This window comes from Cylas formicarius, unplaced genomic scaffold, assembly GCF_029955315.1.
Source record: "Cylas formicarius isolate icCylForm1 unplaced genomic scaffold, icCylForm1.1 PGA_scaffold_4__25_contigs__length_36172078, whole genome shotgun sequence".
Classification (NCBI taxonomy): domain Eukaryota; kingdom Metazoa; phylum Arthropoda; class Insecta; order Coleoptera; family Brentidae; genus Cylas; species Cylas formicarius.
The window spans coordinates 33,876,568-33,898,025 of NW_026844334.1; the positions used below are offsets into that span (position 1 = coordinate 33,876,568).

Sequence of the window (21,458 nt, forward strand, 5' to 3'; positions counted from 1 at the left end):
AAATTGGACGTCCAGATTGGACTACATCCGCGCCAGCCGTGGCGGTCATATGCCAGAAATCATATTTAAAATATAATGCCACAAGATTATCTTTCGGGTAAATAAAATTCATGTCAATCGAATAATCCATCGTTGTTTTATTGCAACTTAAAGTTCTATACATCGAAAAAAAACACCCCTTACTTACCACAATATCCTTTTTTTTTTCTAATTTCTTTTCTTCAATTTATAGTGATGTATTAGCAAACTTCCAGGTTCGATGCGGTATTGTGGAATCTATGGCCGTTTCGTTAACATTTTTCTTTTAGAATCGTGTTGGTGAACGGTTATTATAACCGAGAATGGGTAATTAGCAAATTGCAAGATTTTCGTTGAATTTTGCAACTGTTTTAAATTAAAACTTCAGGCTCATTTTAAATGAAAATGATTCAAAGCTTCACTTAAAAACTAAAGAAACATAAACAACAAACACACAGTGTTAATGACATTGTGATTGAAAAATGGTATTTTATGGCCATGTATAATTAAGTATCCAAAGTAATTATAAAATATGGATACACTTGAGTGTTATTCATTAAAAATATCGTGCAATATTAGTTAGATCGAGAATTTATGTATATACGCTACTGAAAAGTTGAGGAATTCGTACAAAATCGAGGTTAAACATAAATCGTGGAACTACTTTCTTTCAGAAGCACATGTCTGTAACAGGTTCTGTTACAAATACGTCAGGCCTTCTGCAAGGTTTGAATTAACTTGAACCAGATTCTCTTTCAACTAGCTTCAGTTAACATTAGCATAAAAAGAAGTTGACAATGTTTTATGAAAATATTACGTACGTGAGTTGAACACGAACAGAGCGATTTTTATGGTAAGAACGGCAGAAAGAGGGAGTCATAATATAATAGTTCAGTTATGTAGCTGTCAGTACGTATTTAGTAGCATTTATTGTGTGGTCGATATACCGGGCCTTCGCTGCGACTGACGATCTGTTGTGGAACCTTCAAAAAAGTTGGTTTAAAAATGATTTATTAATCCTTACCTATTCGACTAATAAATTCTCTTCTCATTGGATCCTGTTACCTTGAATAGCGGTTAACCCTAGAGGCGTTGACGTGAGATTATTGCAACATCTCAATAACAATGGAGCCGACAAACGGCATAAGTTTGACGGCAAGTCAAAAATCTTACAGAATTAATTTGTAGGAAATTTTTATTGCGCCGTTGTCTGAACCGTAGTTAACTATTGAAGATCGGTATGTTAATGAATTTAACTTGTCACGCTAGATTGACAGCTTTTCGCTGTAAAACAAAATCAAAATTCCATGACTCCACACCTTTTATCGTAATTGTCGTACAGAGAAGACAAACACTCGCAACTCTAATACATTAGCTAATTAATAGTACAGGGTGTCACAAAAATCGCTAGAGTATATCTTGATTCAAATTTGGAAAGTAAAAGCTCCTTGAAAAATACACAGCCAAGTTCATTATCTCAATGGTGGCTCAAAAAAGCGTGACTAATAAACCATGTTTTTTGTTTTTGAAAGTAAGTTACCCATATTTGATATTAGCGTTGATCGAAGATGGCGTAAAAGATATGTGGAACGGAATTTGATTGATCAATTTAAATTAAAACATTTTCTTAAATGACACACCAAATTATTACTATTTTTTCTAAACGATCTTACTTTATAATGGAAATATTAAACAAATATGTACCTATGAAGAACAAAGCATTCACTAATACATTTTTTACTCCATGGATTACTGAAAATATTAAATTTTAAATGATGTTAACTTATTAACCCTTATTAAATATATCAAATAAGTATTTCTAATACGTTGCAATTTATTTTAACTTTTTTGCAATGGCATTAATTGGCAGTGAAGAAATGGTTTTTTAAAATTTTATTTATTGTAGTGTCAGTAAATTAAACAAAAACTAAGTATAGATTTTCTAGCTAGTGTTATAGCAACAATTTTATACATAAAATATTGGATAAATTAAAATAAATCTCAAACTATTAAAAATATGTACATGATAAATTTAATAAAAGTTATAGATGTTTATAAGACCTCTCAGAAAAAATGATAATATATATGGTGTGCTATTTATGAAAATCGAGATTTTTCAATTTAAGTGATCCAATTATAGTCGTTTATTTTGAACATCCTGTGGCATATACTTCAAATTCCACTGCATTTGTCCTTTATGTCATCTTCGAATAACACTGATATCAAAAATAATGACTCTATGGTAATTTTTCTACAAGTGTGAAATCCAGTATTTTTTAGAAAAATAAAAAAATTTGAAAAACTGTTATCCAAATATAGTCGGTTATTCTGAACACCCTGTAGCATATAATTCAAATTCCGGTGCATATGTCTTTTACGCCATCTTCGAGTAAGGCTAAAACTAACCAAAACTAACGCTGATATCAAAAATAATAAAATAATAAAAAAAATGTTAGGTTTGGGTATGTATTATTAATAAAAAGGTTCAAGAATTTCAAAGCGAATTCAAAGCAAAATTTGAAAATAGGGTGTTCCATTTAAAAGAAGTTATGTTTTATACTTCATGATTTGTTGAGCCATCCTGTATTCTTTGAAATACTTTTAAATTGTGCATCCTAACAATATTTACAAATTTTGTATTTACCATTCTCCCATAACTTGTGAAACCAATGAGATAATGTACTTAATCCTTGACTCACCCTGTACATTACTGAGCAAAGGAGCACTATGGTGGAGGTGAACATTGAAAATGAATGATTGAGTTGAGCTGTCAGCCCGGACCTGCAATAAATAAACCTTTGATTCGATTTTTCTTATTTCTTAGTGATTGTTAGAATATCTATCTTTTTATTTTGATCATATTTAATCAACAATGACATTAATCTGCAATCAATGGATGAAAAGTAAATTTGGAATAGAGTTCAAAAATTAAACGAAAACTTGAGTTGTGGATACGTTGATATTTCCAGTGATTCTATCAAGTTTGTGTTTATAATAAATAATTCTCTAAGTTTTGGAATATCACCTAAAACATGCCTTGGTAGTCAAATCATAAATAAAAGTGAGTAGAGCAACATGCAAAATTTTGTCGCAATAAGTCGGCTCGCATCGTCCACTACAATTTCAGAAAAAGCTGTATAATCCAATTCTAAACTTTGTGGTCGACAACAATTTACTAAATAATATCTAACATGGATACCTACCAGGAAGATCGATTCGGAGAGCGGTATTTTGCTTTGTGCAACATATAGTTAATATTTTATAAAATGGTGAAATCCCTATATGGCTGTTTCTAGATTTGTCAATAAGAAAACAGCAAGTTATAATGAGCAGAACTAGTAATTGATTACTATCAGAAATCAAAAATATTGTGGCAGGAATACCGCAAATATCGAGCAAATATTGTTTCTTTTGTATGCTAACTACATAAAAGAATTAGATTTATTAAACTAAAATTATAAAAACTAACGACGAAATAATTAAGCAGGAAGCTGAGAGGTTTCAGTGTTGAGCAGATAATTGGTGCATTGCAACTGTTTTAAGAGATGGGACCAAGTTTTTGTATATATATACTTGGATGGCACGTTATCATTCAATCATCATAAACTAGATTAAACGATTTATGGTTTTAGAGTGACATAGTTTAGATAGTATAGATATAGCTTAGCAGAAAACTTACAAAATGATTTATCATCAATCAAAGGATATCAAAGAAAGGAGATGTATTTAACTAAAGACAGCTCTGCGAATCAAATTATAATTGTAATTATGTAATCCATCGTTGATTGGTGGACAAGTATATTTTGCCATGTGTACTTGTGTCGGAGTTTACTGCGAAAAACGTGTTGTTTATTCTCAAAATATCTTAAGCACAAAGTTCAATAAGAAGTTCTCCGTTCCGTTTTATCGTTTCTTCGTTGAATCGCTGCTTTATATTGTCAATGTTATTATTCCTCATTTTCGCAATAACATCCCGAGTTTTTCGGTTCCCTGTAACTTGTCAGCACGAAGGTGTGTTCTAAAAATATTCCGTTTCGCTCTGCGGTTTGATTATCCCCTCTGTTAAAGGAAAAAAAAGGCTCACTCTTCTTTCCGCTGTATATGAGCAGAGAATTTTGGTATTTTGATGTTCCTTTCCTTTCTTTCTAGTTTCTGAGAGAGAACATATTTCGGTTATGGGAGCATTTATTTCAGTGTCTCCTGGTCTCTTTTATACCAGAATTTAATATTCCAGCATACCAGTTTTAGTTCCTTTTTCGTAGTCCTCTGTGGTCGTCTTCCAATCTGTCGGTCTATGAGTATTTACGTTTACCGGGACAGGTCGCTAGCCCCAACTCGTCATCGTTATTCGGGCTTGGAGGCTGCTACACGACTATTGAGTTACGCAGTTCGCCCAACAGTAGTGCAGGCACAGTGTCCCATATTTTGTATTTTTTTATTAGAAATGGAATGAACTAATGATAATATGTTGCAACTGATACACGCCGGTTTTATGGAATTTTTCGCACCCATATTACAAAAATAAAAATAAAAAGAAGATGCTTGGAGAGAATTACCCGATATGTTGAAGACTGAAATTAAGAAGAAAATGCAGTCCTTACTTGCGTCCTTTCGAAGAGAGAGGTAGAAACTGAAGACCACTTAGGGAACAGGATCCGAAAAGGTTTATGGTACCAAATGGTTTGCTTTGAAGAATTTATTATTTTTGAAAGACAAGACTCAACCAGTACAAACAGGATATTGAAGTCAACGTAAGTAAAATGATAACAGAAACAATAAAAAAACTCCTGCAGATTTACGCCGAATTTTCGTATATGAAGAAGTGGTGTATTGTTATCTCTTTCTTGCCTCGAACTGCCCTCTACAAATTTCCCATTAATCTCGTTTTCAAAACTATCCTGTCCTGTATATATTTTTAGGGATGATTTGGTATCATAGGTTTTTCTCAATACGCAACTTAACATTAAATCTTCAGGTGTTTTTAAAAAATTGTATTGGTTGATTCTTGTCTTTCAAAAATAATAAACTCTTGTCATGTTGTCATATTTTGTACTCGCCCAAATATGTTGGCGATCAAAAACATAATATGACAATAGTGTCATATTTTGAATTAGCTAAAATATGTTTCCAAAGGCACGGTGTTGCCGAAACAGCAGCCATAAACCAATAAATAACATTTTTTGTTCTAATTTAGTTGAGAAATATTAGGGTTACAGCAAGTCTTTCTCCTTTAAGAATAGGTTTTCTAATTTTTCAAAGAAACTTCAACAGGCTACTGTAATAATTTTTAAAAAATTTCTGGATTCCTCCTGCGTCAGTTTTTGCTGAGTCGAAATTGCTAATATTTCGCCAATCATCCTGTTAGCTTCTTCAGAGCTTGACTGAAACTGGTTCTCATTTTACTCTGTACACCTGCTTATATATTGTTTTAGGGGGACGGAGCTAAATGAGGAGCATGAACACCGTCTCGGATGACTGATTCCCATATCGGTGACAGATAAAGACCTAAGCCGCGGTTAAGATTGTTAGGTTGTTCATAGGTTTCTATTCGTCTTTACCTGTCACCAATATAGGAATCAGTCATCTGAGAAGATGTTTATGCCGCTCATTTAGCTCCACTCCCCTCAAACAATATATAAACAGGTACAGAGTGAAATGCAAATCAGATTTAGTCAAGCTCTGAAGAAGCCAACAGGATGATTGGCGAAACGTTAGCAAAAACCGATGCAGGAGGTATTTAAGAGGTTTTGTGAAAAATAATATCTAATCTATAATTTGTATCAATCTCCATTATTTTACCACAAGTTCCAGTCTGGTTCCATTTTTAAATGACACAATAAACTACTACCACTATAAAGATTTCTATTATTAAATATAGTCGTTGGCCAAAATCGATTCTACCTTTTTTTCTTCTTCAATAAACTTAAACCAACGAAATTATGCTCATAAATTAGACGGATTGCTCGCTTTTTTCGTGAATATTTTCGTTATCAAATACGCGTTAATATGAAGCAATCGTTTCCACTCATTTCACTGAAAAAGGATTATCGACAATCTATTGAGTTGGTGAAAAGAACGTCAAATGAAAAATGTATTGAAAATTCTAAAAATTCAAAAAAGGTAACGTGGCAGCTTATTACCTCTCAACTAGAAAACAAAAAGGAAAAGAACGAAATAAAAACATCAGCCATGATCTCAACATATATTTTATTAACACCGCAAAAAAGACGGTCTCAGCAACAGCACACATGGAACGTAACGTAATTATCAGGAATTCCTTTTAACATCGTTTACATCTCCTTTAGAGTCTTTTTTTATGTACCCCTCAAATTAGACTGAAAAACTCAAGCTGCAGTGAAATACGTGGCTCAGTCTGGATTACTTGTATTGACTCTCATTTGCAATAGATGTTTTCAACACGAGGATAGTTCTCATACCAAAAAATTGTAATGGCGAGATTGCAGACAATTTTCGTCCTATTGCTGTCCTGCCCGTATTTTCCAAATCCTTCGAGGCTTTGGTAAAAGAAAGAATTGTATCGTATTTTGATAAAAATAAAGTTTTTGCCGAAAGTCTGACATGTGCATATAGGTAGATATTCTGGCCGGGAGATTAAACAAAATTACATGTCAGATTGGAAAACTCATTCAACTTACAACTTTTGAGACGGCTTTAACGTTTTAATTTAGTACCTTCGTTAACGTGATATCATATAGCATGTTGTTGAGGGAAGACTCTGAAAGGAAAATAAAAAAATAAAGAATTCCGACTTTGATATGTATGATACCATAATCTGTGTGATCCCTATCATCGTGTTGGAATTTAAAAGAACTGTTAAACCCATTTTAACAGAAGAATGCGATTATAACTACAAAGATTTTTTGTGAATGCAACCATGAAAGCAACATGACCTCTGAATTTTAGATTGTTTGTGTATGCGTAAACTGTTTGTTATATATATTGTATATTTACTCTAAATGTATTGTTTATACATGTTTTAAACTACCATATCGTATTGTAATTATTTGCGCAAAATACAAAATTTGCACAATTGTTTGTCATTTCTTTCGAGTTTTTACTGCAATTTCTTCATTATTACGTTATGAGGCAAAAGTATGAAGTGTTTTTTACCACGTGGCGACTTTTGAGGCGCTGAGAAAATTATAAAACAAACCGGGATGAGATTTCGATCGGACGCGCTGAGCGGGTTTTAAATTAAAATTTTATAGCCTGTCGCGATGCACCGGCAGCGGTTTCACTCAATCCGCGGTTATTGATTCTTTTGTAAGCGGCATCGTATAATAATTACTATCGATACTGTGTAATGATTAATCAATTAATTAACTTCGTTTAACAGTTGTCTATTTTCCGCCGAGCCCAACATGCGGGCAAGAATTTGCGGTTTTTACGCCGTTTTAACCCGATCGCTACCCGTAGATACGTTTCATGTAAGTAGCAGTTGTTCGTTTTTCATTCTTGGCCGCGGACCTGCCTGTCTGCACGTCCAACCATATGCCAGAAGCGGTGCCCTGCAACCGTGCACCAGATCCGAGTCCAATCAGTTATTGCTCGCGATATTTACCGCTGCTTTTGTATGTTGTCTTCGGGAATCGAATAATCGTCGAAAAATGCAACACTCCGCATAATAATCTATTCTCACGTCTCACGGTAAGGTGTAAGCGTAATTACAACGTTTGCAAGGTCCCCGACGGCCATATTTCGCGTCGGTCTATATAACTAGTTGAATTTTTTGTTTAACGGCGAGTCATTAGAACAACGACCTTTGTTATCAGCTTACCCGGGCGAAATGCGGACCGCAGCAAGGTAAGCGAACCGCGGTACTAATTAAGTTACGTGTAAGTCAACGTGATACGTGCGTTTTTACGGAAGGAGTAAAATTATAAACGCTCCGCTACAATTGCGGTGCTGTTATGTATCGGGATCGGTAATTTATTATTGGCGACTGCTATTAAGTGTCCGGGTCTCGATTAAAATGTACCGCAGATTGTTGTCTAAACGCAAACACGATTGCCTTTGTTGTAACTGTTTCCACTATAATGTTTAAAATATTATGTTGCCATTGAGATTGTGATATGCATTGATCACATTTCCTTAAACTTCCTACCACACTTGCATTGAAGTAGAGCATCAGATCATTCATATTTGACTGTGACTTTACTGATCATTATCATGTGATGATGAATATCAACAACCATTAACTGCTTAACTGAAACTTGTTTGAGGGGGGCCGAGCTAAGGAGGTGCACGAACATTGATTCCAATATTGTATTTACAAAACTTGATGGCGCTTCGCCAATGACCCTGACTTTTTTGCAACGTTATCCCTAATCTTTTTAAAATATCTTATCATATCAAAACCTCATCTGTTTCTAAAATTCTTCGTTATATTTAGTTTTGCTTTACCTTGATAAAGAATTTATCATACCCATAAAGAAATAGACCAAAATGAATCAGACAATTCTCTCTTCGCATCTTAAAATTGCCTCCATCTTGTCCCAATCCCAGTTCGATGCCTTTTCAAACATGATTCATCAACACAAGGGAAACAATCAAACTCTTCTCAACTACCAAACACTGTGGTAAATATATCGTCGCACCAACCCCCTGAGATAGAAAACTCAGTTCTTGCAAGAGGTTCCAACTTCGTCCTTGCCCAACGTATTATCCCAAAAGAAGAAATCATTTCAAATGTCGAGTCTATCCTAATTAAACTATCATCTTAAACAGCTAATGAAATTCGATTTGAAACTGCAAAACATCCATAAAACATTTAAATTTCCTAAATCTAATATTCCAGAACGCAGTTCACGATATTCTTACAGACGGATCCTATCGTCAACGTAAAAAAGATCCTACATCATCCATAGAACGCAATCATAAATCTGTTATTTGGGCTTCTTCTCTACAAGAATCCGTAAAACAAAGTGTCACTTTTCATGACTCTTAAATCCATCGCCTGTAAGAACTCTCTGAGTTTCGCAAACCGGGATTATCCCTTCGACCGATTGTCCGCATCATTGGTTCTCCAATATATTCTCTAGCAAAATATCCAGCTTCTATATTATAACCCTCTACAGAGAAGACTTATAGTTTCGTAATTAATTCCAATTAAAAACCATTACATTAGATCCACAGGATATTCTGGTTAGTTTCGACTTAGAATCCCTCTTTACTAAAGACCCACCTTCAGTTAAATTAAAATCCGAGAATGCGGAACAAAATTTTCTCATCTAAATTAAAAAAATGTTTGTCTGGAACATATTTTTCTTATAACGGTCAAATTTTTGACGAAACGTCGGGATATTGGGTCATTCTGATTACAGAAAACGTACGCACACAGATCGATACCCTAATGCGTTGGCCCAAAAATCATCGGTTATGAACGCTTTTGTTTACAGAGCGTTCCATCACAAAATAAACCTCACAGGATCCTTCCAAAGATCATGAGTCCGAAAGTAGCACCACACTTGCCATTGTTGTACTTCCTTATATTCAAAATATCATTGACTACATATTAAAGGAAATATAACGAGACTTACCACTTGTAGAAAAATTTCTCAGTATCGTCAATAAACCACAAAAAAATCAGTTTGAGATACCAGAAGCAAAAGGACGAAAAATATCAATGAGGCTCAAATAACATAAAGAGCTTTAAGACTACGACAAACAAACTCTTCAGCAGTTGCCCAACACAATCACGAAATCAAATTTTATTCGAAAAAATTAAAAATTTATTCAATTCTTCTAGCAACTAGAAATCCGAGAGTCCATAGAAATCTATAAGGAATCAAACAATCCTAACTGCGATTCAGGCCTTACCTTTCACCAATATGGAAATCAGTCATCCGAGACAATGTTCATACCCGTCATTTAGCTCCTTCCCAGGTACATAAAATAACTCTAGTTTTGCTTTACATCGAGAAGGAATTTCTTACCCGTAAAAAAATAAAGCAAATCAATAAATACATATTGAAATTGCTCCCATCTTGATTTGGTCGATTTAAATTCTTTATCGAAGCAAAACATAACTAGATTTAATTCATAAGCAGACAAGAATTTGAAATGAACTTGCTGACGTTTCACGAATCATTCTGCTGGCTTTTTCTGAGCTTAACTGAGACTAGCGCGCATTCTACTATGCACCTGCTTATACAGTCTGTCCAAAATCAGGATGTCTATCGTGGGTATATCGGAATCCATAAGAGCATGGCGGTTAAATTAGAAAGAAGTTGCAAAATTTAAAGGTAAATAACGTACTGTTAACATTGGTTTCATTTGGTTCTTATTTTTTCTGGTGTTATTTAGACAGATATAAAAAAATAAAAATGACTTTTGGTTGCCACTTTTTGAGCTGTACAAGATAGCCTGGAGAAATTTTAAGTACAACGTTTCGTTTCGGCGAAATAATCGTGAACTTTATTTTTTCATACAGTCCGTGAAAGCACTACACCATGTATTAAATAGAATTTTTTGCTACGAACACGACGGTGTCTTATTCTACAATGCTTAAATAACAAAAAAAGGTTTCCATTAAATTTTCAATGTTTTGGTGGACTAGGTGCTCACATTATGGCTTTAAGGGAATGTCAAAATAACTTTTTCGACATATTTGCTAAGCAAAATACTGTACGCAAAAATTCAAGGTAAAGAATTAAAATGCTCCAACACTACTAGAAATATTGGACCAGAAATCCATAGTGAAACGTTTCCAAAAGTAGTATTTGCGTTTCATTTATGGTATGCATTCATAGAAATTAAAAGAAAAAAGTGGTTAACCAAGGCGGAAATCACTTTCAGCCCCCAGTACTTTCATAATAAAACTAGGGTTCGTGGTGACGTCCATATGCTGAACTTCAGATTTCGAAGAATTCAGAGAAAACGTCTCTACAAAGGAAGAATTAGAACGAGAACTATTGTGTGTAGCAGGCGACACTGCGCAGAAAGGGATTTGTGGTTTGTTTCCTTTTTTTATGTTTGTAATTGGTCATATCTTTTGTTTGTCATAATACCTCCACTTTTACTTACAACTGTAGAAGACTTTTTCATTTGTTGCTTGTTAAGGACATAATATGCAAGTATAAATTTGAATGTTACTTTCAGGGGTGGGCTTGAACTTTTTATAATTGTTTTCGCCTATTTTTTTCAACCATAAGCATAGGAAATTTTTGTGATAATTTCGGTATTATTTTGTCACGAACTAAATATTGTTATTATTAAATTGGCACGTGCCGTTTTTTAAAGTTTTTGCTGTTGTTTTTTTTTTTGTTATACAAACAGACGTGCTTTGTTATCTAAGGAGAAGTTCACTATGCTTCGATGGTATAAATTATGCTATAGTAGATATAGCCGTTGAAGTTGGGCTGAATAACTACCCAGAGTACAAACATTTTTGAAAGTTAACTAGAAATCTGAAGTAGTATGATGCGTTTATGACACCAGTTTTATCCAATAAACCCTGCAATAAAGAAAAAATAGATAATGTATTGTTAGTTGTAATTGAAAATCTTGAATTACAATCTTCAATTCAAATTTAGAATTGGTCAATCGCGAATGGTATACCAGGAAATGTCGCAAAGATGAAAATAATAAGATTATTTGGTAGAAACGAAAGCATGGCAACAAATAATGGAATTTTTAACCAGAGAAATGCTCTCATTATTGGGAGATAATCCTGGAGTAAGTCGACTATTTATACATTAATATCGTTTTAGGTTTAATATGTGGGTTAAGATTTTTGGAATATATTTAATAGACCATATATATTATAATCATTCTCTTAACTCCGTGTTTACTTATCTGATTTCAATCATATTTAAAATCCTATTTAAATATGATTGTTTTAGACCAACAGACACACTATACGCAGAATTAAGGATTCCGAAGGTGACAGATTTAATGCAGAGATAACAGTGTAAGATAATATACAAAATAACCCATAAGCTTCTTAAAAGTAATACTATCCTTATAAGTAACGTAGTTGTGCATAACTAACTAACCAAAACTATGATGTGCGTAGCACTAATATGTATCTACACAAAATTAGACTTACCTTAGCGCTCAACAACCCTTCACAATTCAATAGATTACCCTAGGACCTTAGGGATGGGGATGGCCTTGTTTAGTAGAATTAATACACGGGTTTTCTACAACAACAAAAACTTCGATTCCTAGTAAAAACAATTATCTACTTAACCTGCTCTATTCAGTGTATTTATTTATCTTTTGTTATTATGTAAACTATTGTTAAAGTAAGACTTGTTATTATGTAAACTGTTCTTAAAGCAAGAATTGTAATTTAGTTTTGTTATCCTCGTGGAACACGATATAAAAGAAATTTCGAACAACTTAGTGTTTGCAAAAGTTGAAAACTGTTAGTTAGCTATCGGACAGATTTCCGAAAAAATGTATAGGTACCCATTCAGCGGTTTCCCCTTCCCCCTTCCCTTAGATCACCAGACTTCATTCCACTCGATTTTGTTATATGGGAATATTGCAAAAAATTGTGTTTACCAGAGCGCTTTTCGATCTGAGAGTCAACTGAAAAGACCTTTCAAAACATTACGACAAGGTGTTATCTAAGTTTAGAAAATAATGGTCAGTTGTTTGATTGATTAGCAAATCCTTCTAATTTTTTCAGCGGGTGGTTCAGACACTAAATATTAGTATATCCGCTATTACAAAAATAAAAAAAGTTACGGTTAGTTTGCAAGAATGAAGATGATGATGATGAATGAGTTTTAAAATCCAATGATAACGTAATAAAGTCACCAGGAAAGAAGAGACCATAAAAAAATATAAAAATGACAACAAAAAATTACGAGTGTCAACACTTCCTCTTGTCATTTTCCAAAGGAAATGCAAAAAGGTTTTGGCAAGATAATTCAATAAAAATTGTAAGACCACTGAGCTTTCAAGGGAATCCAGAACGTGAAGAAAGTAATACTGAAAGTGAACTTAGCTTTAAATGAAAAAAATGAATGAGTTGGTTTATGTGTTTATAGTAAAATGTTTTTTTCAAAAAATTATGTCGTGATATTCTTACGTAAAATGGGGAAAATTTAATTTGTCTCTTGTGTTAAAATTCGAACAAATTTTTGACATAATACTTGTTTGCTGGTGTGCTTTTTATTTAAATATCTAGTTTAAACTAATCCTAAGATTTTTATTAACTACAAATATCCAAAGATATTCTTTCATGAATCTGTCGCAAATAACTTACAAATCTCGATAATCCTAATAAAAGCTTTTTTGCCTAAAAGAATTTTAAATTTATTAAAATATTTTGATGGTCTAGAATTATTGCCCAATTATGAGAAGTAATGCTACAAGGATCTTACCCTAGAATACCTTTCGTTTTTAGACTAATGTAAAATACAACTCATGTTATTAGATAAACTTTACATTCTAGCCAAATTTATTTAGTACAGAATAATGAATGAATTAGAATCACGAAATATAAGGAGACAAAAAATAAACATTAACCTTAACTTACCTTATCTACTCATCCCTGTCATCATCGGTCATCACATAACTTCATGACCTTACTCATCTTATCACCGAAGTACATCCATTTATTAGTTCATGCAATTTATGACGTGTTATCTTTTCTGATTTTTGATTATATATGGTTGTATTTTACGAAAAAACATATAATACCTATAGACACACAGATATTTTGGTATTACTTCTTTAATGTTAATGTTTTTCCTTTTGTGTAAACGTTGGTAGAATGTAAACGTTTATAATCTATTAAGGAATGCGTACCGCCAACGTGTTTGTTTCTTCAGGCTGTCTGTAGATAATTTCCTAGTTAAAACATTTACTGACAATAATTGTTACACGCTTCCAGTTAAGGGTACATTTACGATAGCCTAAGGAGTATATCTTTTTAATTCACCTTGAAAACTGTAACTTTGTAATATGAGTGCTGCGAGTATTCGAGTGTAACGATACGATGCGATAAGACACTAATTTCAGGAAACTGCTGTAAATTTCTTCCCATATGCGAATCTCGATGCCAAGTTGCCGAAATTCTCCTCAAGGGTATATAGAAATGGAGTTGTTGCAGAAGCAAAAGAATAAGGTTGTTTCAGGATTAGTACCTTGGAGATACATCTTATAACTTATCTTTAAATTAAAAAAAATATTTTAACGTTTGTAGGTCAAACAAAGTGCAAAATAAAAATATTATATCGATGCTGTGGAGGTTAAAAAACACTTTTTTTATACCGGGTGTCTTAGTAAGGGCTTTGAGGTACAGTCTTGGGAAAACGCATCTTGCCAAAAATTTGAAAAAAAAATCGGCCAAGAGAAAATGCTGGAAACTATTTCTGAGGTTCTAAAATGACTACTCGTTTTCCGCATTTTTTTTTATATTAATTATACTTAGAGAATTAAAATCCCTTTGTTAAATAAATGTTGATTCTGCCAAAATGGCTCAATGGATTTTAATAAACTTTTCCTGGGTTATCAAGCTGATCTCACTCATTGTGATTGAGTACCCTGACACCAGATGTGAGACCCAAAGGTATTGTTATTAACAACGTTCTATTTTGATTATAATTATCGTTTGGCATTGTAAATAATAATTGTGGATAATTACAGATTAACAACTTAAAACTCCACAACATATCTTTTTTTGGGTTTTGTTGAGTTAACTACCATTATTCATATTTTAGGTTAGAATAAAGGCTATAAAGGCCCCCAAAAATAATAAAATGTATATTCCTAGTGCTTCGTTCACGTGGGCATCATCAGACATACAAAAACCAGGTCTCTTTGAGGTTAAGACTTTTGTTTTATTTACATTAAAGAGGCTGCGGTCGATAATCCTTATTTGGCAATCTAATGACTTGAAAAAAGTAATATATTTGCATTTAGTTCTTTTTTATGTTATAAAAGGTTACCTGGTGGCAAGGTTAGCAATCGCACCCTTTTTAACGACTTCAAGTTTATTAAAGTGCTTTAAGCATTTTTATAGATATCGAAATTTATTTAAGAACATATTGAAACCCGCACTACTTTAATTAAGCGATAGAACAAAAAGCATTTAACAAAGAAGATTTAAATTCGTCTCAGCTTTAACTCAGTACCCATTAAAGTAAAAGCTATCCATTACGCCCCCTGGTGGCAATATTAGAATCTTGAAAATAATTTACAGCATTTTCGTTTTAGGGGCATATCACGCTATGTATGGAGAAAAAAACTTTTTTTAGTTAAAGAACTTAAACTTCTACTTATCCGCTCAAATTTTAATTCTATTTAAATGATTAAGATAAAGCAACCCCATCTAGTTATGAAAACTCAAAGTACGATAATTTCGTATTATCGAAATAAGTTTCCTTTTTTTGTAGCCAAGGTCGAAAATCATGCCTATTCAAACTTGTTTTAGTGATTTTTTTAAACTTATTCTCTTTATGCATCTTTTATATGTATTCACTTCTTTATAGTGATGGCAATTGTGAAATAATTTGAAATATGTGTGGTGGAACTTCTACCCCGTAAATTAACATCAGACATGAGTTTTGAAATTGTGTATCTACCGAGCCAAGGACCAAAAACTGTGATTTGACTGTGATAGAAATAATTAGTTACAGGTAAGTTTTTTGGTTCCTGGTGATAATTGGTTTTAACGTACCATAAACTCTCCTAAGCTCATAAGTCCTCTCCAAATCTAAGTTTGTATTCTTTTGTAGCAGATTCTTTTTTTACTTTATTAGAATTTGAAAAAGCTACCGCACTCGTGCTTGCGGGATTAATTTAAACACACAATATAAGAGTTAGTTATATCGGAAATAATATATTCATTAATTCGTTGATGATTAATGTCTTCCAAAGACCTATTCAAATTGGTGTCATCGGTATGTAGAAGATATTTATGAAGTTGAAGACCTATGAAATTGACAAGTAACATGAGTTACTCGGGATTAAATGTCGATAAATGAACGCACTTAATTAATAAGCACTTTCTGTGTTCGATCAGAGAAGAATTATTCCAGCAGGGTCTATCATTCCACCCCAAAAATCTTGATATAAAAACTATTGATGACATTAAAGGACCTTCTAAAGTCTAGTAGCCTAACTATGGAAATTTTTCCACTTTCAGAGGCTACGAATATGTCATTTGCTACATCAGCAAGCCCACTCCCACAACTAATTCCCCGTCCAAATTCTGACTGCATTTCGGAAAATATTTTTTTTGTTGACAAATTCTCTTGATTGAAGGTCAAATTTTTGGAAGGGAAAAATTTCGGAAAATTTTCAGAGAAGTGGGAAGTGAAAAAAAGGTCTATGAGCATAAGTTTTTGGGTACGTCAAACTTCAAATCATGGGTAATCTGTCCGAAAACATCCCAAACCCTTACGGTAATGTCCAGAAAATGTCGGAAGCACTCTAGATCGGTGTCAAATTGAGTATTTTAGCGATGAAAGTAGGAAAAATTACATTACACAACAAGTGTGGCAAACGGCATTCGACTTAAAAAAAACCAAAAGTGTTGCATACTATACTTTTTCTACGACTGTTAGTTTTAGAGTACATTTTTGTCAACCAACACAAACACAAACCATCACTGACATGATCGTGCGGTAATATTCCGGAAATGTCCGAACTGGCTCGGATCCGTGAGAAACCAAACTGACATGGTAAAATTAGACTTTCCGCGCGGAGTGTAATTGGACATTTTAGAGAAGAGGTAGAAAAACATTTATAGTTATGTTAAAGATGTCCCTTTGTCACCAAGGTAAAATTAAAAGGATAAGTAACATTTTCTAAAACATTGTTATTATTATATACCAAAAGTTCTGTCCTTAGGGTTCCTTTAAAGTATCTGTTAGCCTTTTTTTTGTTCTTATTTATATCGAGTTTTCTTAAGCTCAGTTTATTTCAATTGATGTTAGAATTTCTAAATTTATTTTGTAAATAAATTTGACGGGATAGATGCAGCAGTAAATAAGGTTATGCAAATGATTATGATAATCATTATGTACAGGCTGCTTAGAAATTTTTAAACGTTTTAAAGCTTTGTTTCTAAGCTTTCGCGTAAATATATTTTCAGATATCCAAAATCAAAATGTTTTCCAATTATCTTAATTTTGACATCCAAGTAATAACACACATATAAAGAGAAAACGCAAGCTATCTCATTCTGAAATCAACTTAAAAAACGCATTTGTCAATATTATACAGCATGTCACACTTAAGAAATCAATACCCTTGTAAAATCTTTGTTTATGGTGCGATTTTGACTTTTTTTTTGTTGGACCGATCTCTCAAAAATGCACTTGTTTTGCTTATTGCTTTAACCTAAAGCCATGGTCAACTAGAACTATTTAAAACAACAGAGAAAAAAGAAGAACTTTTCAAAAAATTAATTGGTAACGCATTCTTATTCAGTGTCAATTTCTATCACGTCGCCTACCCATTTAGGTTGTTTGTAGTTCAATTTTTGTTGAAGAGATCTTACTAAAAGACATTGAAACCAATTCATTTCTAACTGATACAGTTTTTTGAAGCAGAAAATCTTGGACTATTAGTAACTGGACAGTTTTCCGAATTTCATCATTTATTCCTTAGTTGTTTAAGATAATTAGATCTACATTACACCTTGCCAATACTATGCATTTATTGATGCTAACGTTTCAAGTTGACACTAAAGAATAAATATGCTTTAAAAAAAATTGTTGTCTCTTTTGTTATTTTTAAAATTTGTATAATTAAAATTTGTTTGCAAGATGTTAAAATCACTAAAAATCATCATTATTTAATGTAAATATTTATTTCTTAAAACATTAAAAACTTTGGCCATTGGTCTAGTTAATCTTAAATAGTGAATGTGAACGTGCATTTTCAATTTGAAAAAATCCCTGAAATTACTTGTCGATGTTTCGCTTCAGAAAACTGCATTAATTGGCCATGACTATAGTCCATAAACAAAAATTTTACAAGGTTCTTAAGTGGGACACACTGTATAACGATATCGTTTTTAATAAAAGAAAAGAGAGAGCGAAATGTGGCATATATAATAAATTTTGCGCATTTTTATAACGCGAGTATAAGCCACCAATTATTCAATTAAACAGATTCTGAAAAAACAGCAAACTATTTCCACGGAAACGGGAATTCTAAAAGAGATAACAAACGTATAAAAAACGTTCCGAATGCGAAAGTATTTCCGACGGTTTCCGTTAATTTCGCAAAATGGCGCGGCAGCACCGGCAATCATTATATTATAAAGTGCAAGTGGCCGACTCGAGAGTATTGGAAAAAATAAGTCTACAATTTCCTTTCTAGTGTTACGTAAAAGCATTTATGTAGAATTTGTGTTAAACATATCCAATTCAGGTTATTTATTTCACACAGGAATTTTAATAAATCTAATACACCTCGTACTAGTTACGTTGCATATCGTATATATGTATTTTTTTTATTTTTTCCAGCAACAATTAATAAGGAAATACGATTTTGTAATTCTATTCTGTTCCCCAGAGTAAGTTGGTAACAGCATTCATTAAACAGGTGACAAGGAGAAACCACTTCGGCCCGATTAAAAATCTGAATGTCATAAATCATAGCAGATTATGTGCAATTTCTTAGCACGGTGCAGTTTTATTACCGACAGTAGGAAACATATTTTAACATCAAACGTTTTGACTGCTTATAATTAGGAGACTGCAATTTCAATTGAGCAACAACTCAAATTTTTGAATTTTGAATGGCCCCAATTTAAAGAATCAAAGTGTAGGGTTAGCGGCTAAATTTTTTCCTAAGTGACCTAAACAAAACACTAAGAGTTTTCTGATAACTCAGCCTGTTTGACATATTTTTTGCATTGCGCAAGATGATTTTTGCCAAAACAACTGTACGATGTCATTTATTTGCCCAACAGTGTTCCGGCAGAAAAATTCATTCTCTTTTTATCGGATATTGCACCTTACATAGTTAAGGCAATTGTCCAAACATTCAATTACCACCACAACAAGTAATAACTCGCTTGGGAACTGCGTTAGTTTGAGAACTTTGAATCGGTTGAAAAATTTATCAAAGATCTAAACGGCTCATCTACTGTTGCTCTAGTGAATGCAAAACTTCATTTTTCTAACCTAACAGTGCAAGAAAATTTAATATTTATAAAAAGAAATTATTCTTTTGTACCTATAGTACTTATAAAAGTGGAGGCTACCACTGTTTCTTTAACAGATTCAGTGGATTTAATAAACCAATTTGAGGTCCATTGCAAAAAAGTTTTACCGCGGCGGTTATAACAAAAATTATGTCAATAATTGTAAATACACAAGCTTGAAAGACTTAAAAAAGATTTCAAAAGTTTTTATAGGCAATTTCCCTAATTTTGAAAGGGCACTGGATTTATATAAATTAGAAACACAATTCCAAAACTTCTGAGCGAAGTTTTTCGATTTTTAAACATATAGAAGACACAATTTTCTTTTGGTAAATTTTTATTAGATTTAGTTATCAATTCTTTTTATAATTGTTAATTTAAGAAATTGTATGTCGTGCAAATTGCTGTTATCTAAATGTATCAATAGTATTGTTGAATTAATAACCGTATGAAACATTTTTTTTATATAATTGCACTAATATTTTTCACTGTAAAATTTTTATGTTTTACACTTTACGTTTTTCTATTTGCTATAAAAGTATTAATGTGTCTATCTACGAATAAAAAACTGTTATTACGAATTTGTTTTTTGTTTCATTTATATTTATTTTTATTTATGTCTCACGTTTATCGAAATAAAAAATAACTTCCTGGATTTTTAAGCAATTTGGACCCTAGAAAAAATCGTATAGTGCAGACATTGTAGATGAGATATACAAAGTGTTTTAAGATTTTGTACAAGGAGGCTAGAAACACGGTTTATTGAATATTCTAAATAGCACACCATATATATTCTGTCATTTTCGAATTCTAGGTAAGCCGGTAACCCAATTTTGCTCAAGTTTTCTATACCTATTTCTTACTCTTATGATTTTTGAGTAAACATTGAACACCATCATTTCTAAGAAATTTTCGCGGACTTCGTAAAAGCTCATTTTAATTTAATTCTAGTTTCTTTCCAACTGTATTGACCTTTTTCGAAAGTCATTAATCAAACCAATCAATACAGAAGCTCTATAAAATAAATATATTAGGATTCTTTGTTACCGCAGCCTATTGATCTATATTTCCCGCAGCCCAATCCATTTGGTTTTGTTGGAATTTTTAAATATACGGTGTGTCCACGTATGGAGTAGACAGACGAATAAATAGACTAGAAAGTGAAAAATACTGCACAAAAGGATTCTTTATTAAAGTTTTTGCTTGCTTTAAGAATTAGTTTCGCAATGCAGGGGTGAAAAAATTAAAAAGTATAAAATTTGCTAAAGAGTAAAATGCTTACTGTTTATAATTTGAACTTTAAGGGTTAAACACAAAATGTCCAATCATAAAAATTTAAATCAAACAATTCTAAACTAACCAAAACATCGATTTAAAATCAAAATACCTTTCATAATTGTGACGTATTTGTCAGAATGATAAAAATGTTGACTTTAGAATAGAGAATATTTATAATCCAATATTACCGAGAGAAGGTGAACATTTTTATTGCTACGTTTGTGAAAAATTTCAGCAAAATATCCACATAGGTATTCTATTACGCAGAAGCTCAATGCATAAGTTAGTAAATAAATTTAACTAATAAATGATACCACGAAAATGATGCTTCAATCCTATTAATTTTGCATTCAGTTAATAAAACGACCACAGATCTTAAATAAAGCCATATTGGAAATGTGTTACACACACCATCTTTCAAAATGAAAGATGGGGGGATAGTCACTTTTTTGTTTGTAGATCAGCAAGAAAATTCTATTTAAATAAGTCAACTTTCTTTTTCTTCTGATATTGACAATCATTGTTCTATTATTAGCTACACGGATCGGTTCGGTCGAGGACTTAGATTTTTTAATAATGATGGTTGTCACCTTCCATGGTCCCCCTTGCTTTTTATTTTTTCTTACATTATGAGGTGAGCTTATGTTACTTGATGGTTAGAATCTTTAGCTTTAGCACTATTGACATTTTCATTCTATCCACCTAGCTAATTTTCAGTAGACTAGGATACATTTCTACATTTCGAATGCTTCTAGATGTTTGATCAGCATGGCAGTGAGTGTCCATGACTGCCATGTCATAAAGGATAACAAGAATCACGTAATATGTAATCATTTTCAATCTCAGTTTCCGTGTTACATTAAGGCTAAAGAGAACTTACTTGATTTTTCTATTCTATTCTAATTTTAATTACATTAGATGAATCCCATTTATCGTTGATGTTACTACCCAAATACGTCATTTTTTTCCTCAACATAAATGTTTGTTAATGATTGTACGAGCTATGTTCAAAAAGTACGGT

At 32.5% G+C, this 21,458-nt stretch overlaps 2 protein-coding genes across 4 annotated transcripts in view; one reads left to right on the plus strand and one right to left on the minus strand.

Moving 5' to 3' along the window:
• Positions 1–21,458, minus strand: part of LOC132701001 (cadherin-89D) — a 267,876-nt gene that overhangs the window by 226,565 nt on the left and 19,853 nt on the right. The gene's annotated exons all lie outside the window — the stretch shown is intronic.
• The window catches only part of LOC132701000 (serine protease nudel-like), a 181,079-nt gene continuing 165,872 nt past the window's right edge, over positions 6,252–21,458 (plus strand). Inside the window, exon 1 of the mRNA XM_060668606.1 lies at positions 6,252–7,466. The gene's annotated coding sequence lies outside the window, so the exon portion shown is untranslated. The remainder of the gene's footprint in view (positions 7,467–21,458) is intronic.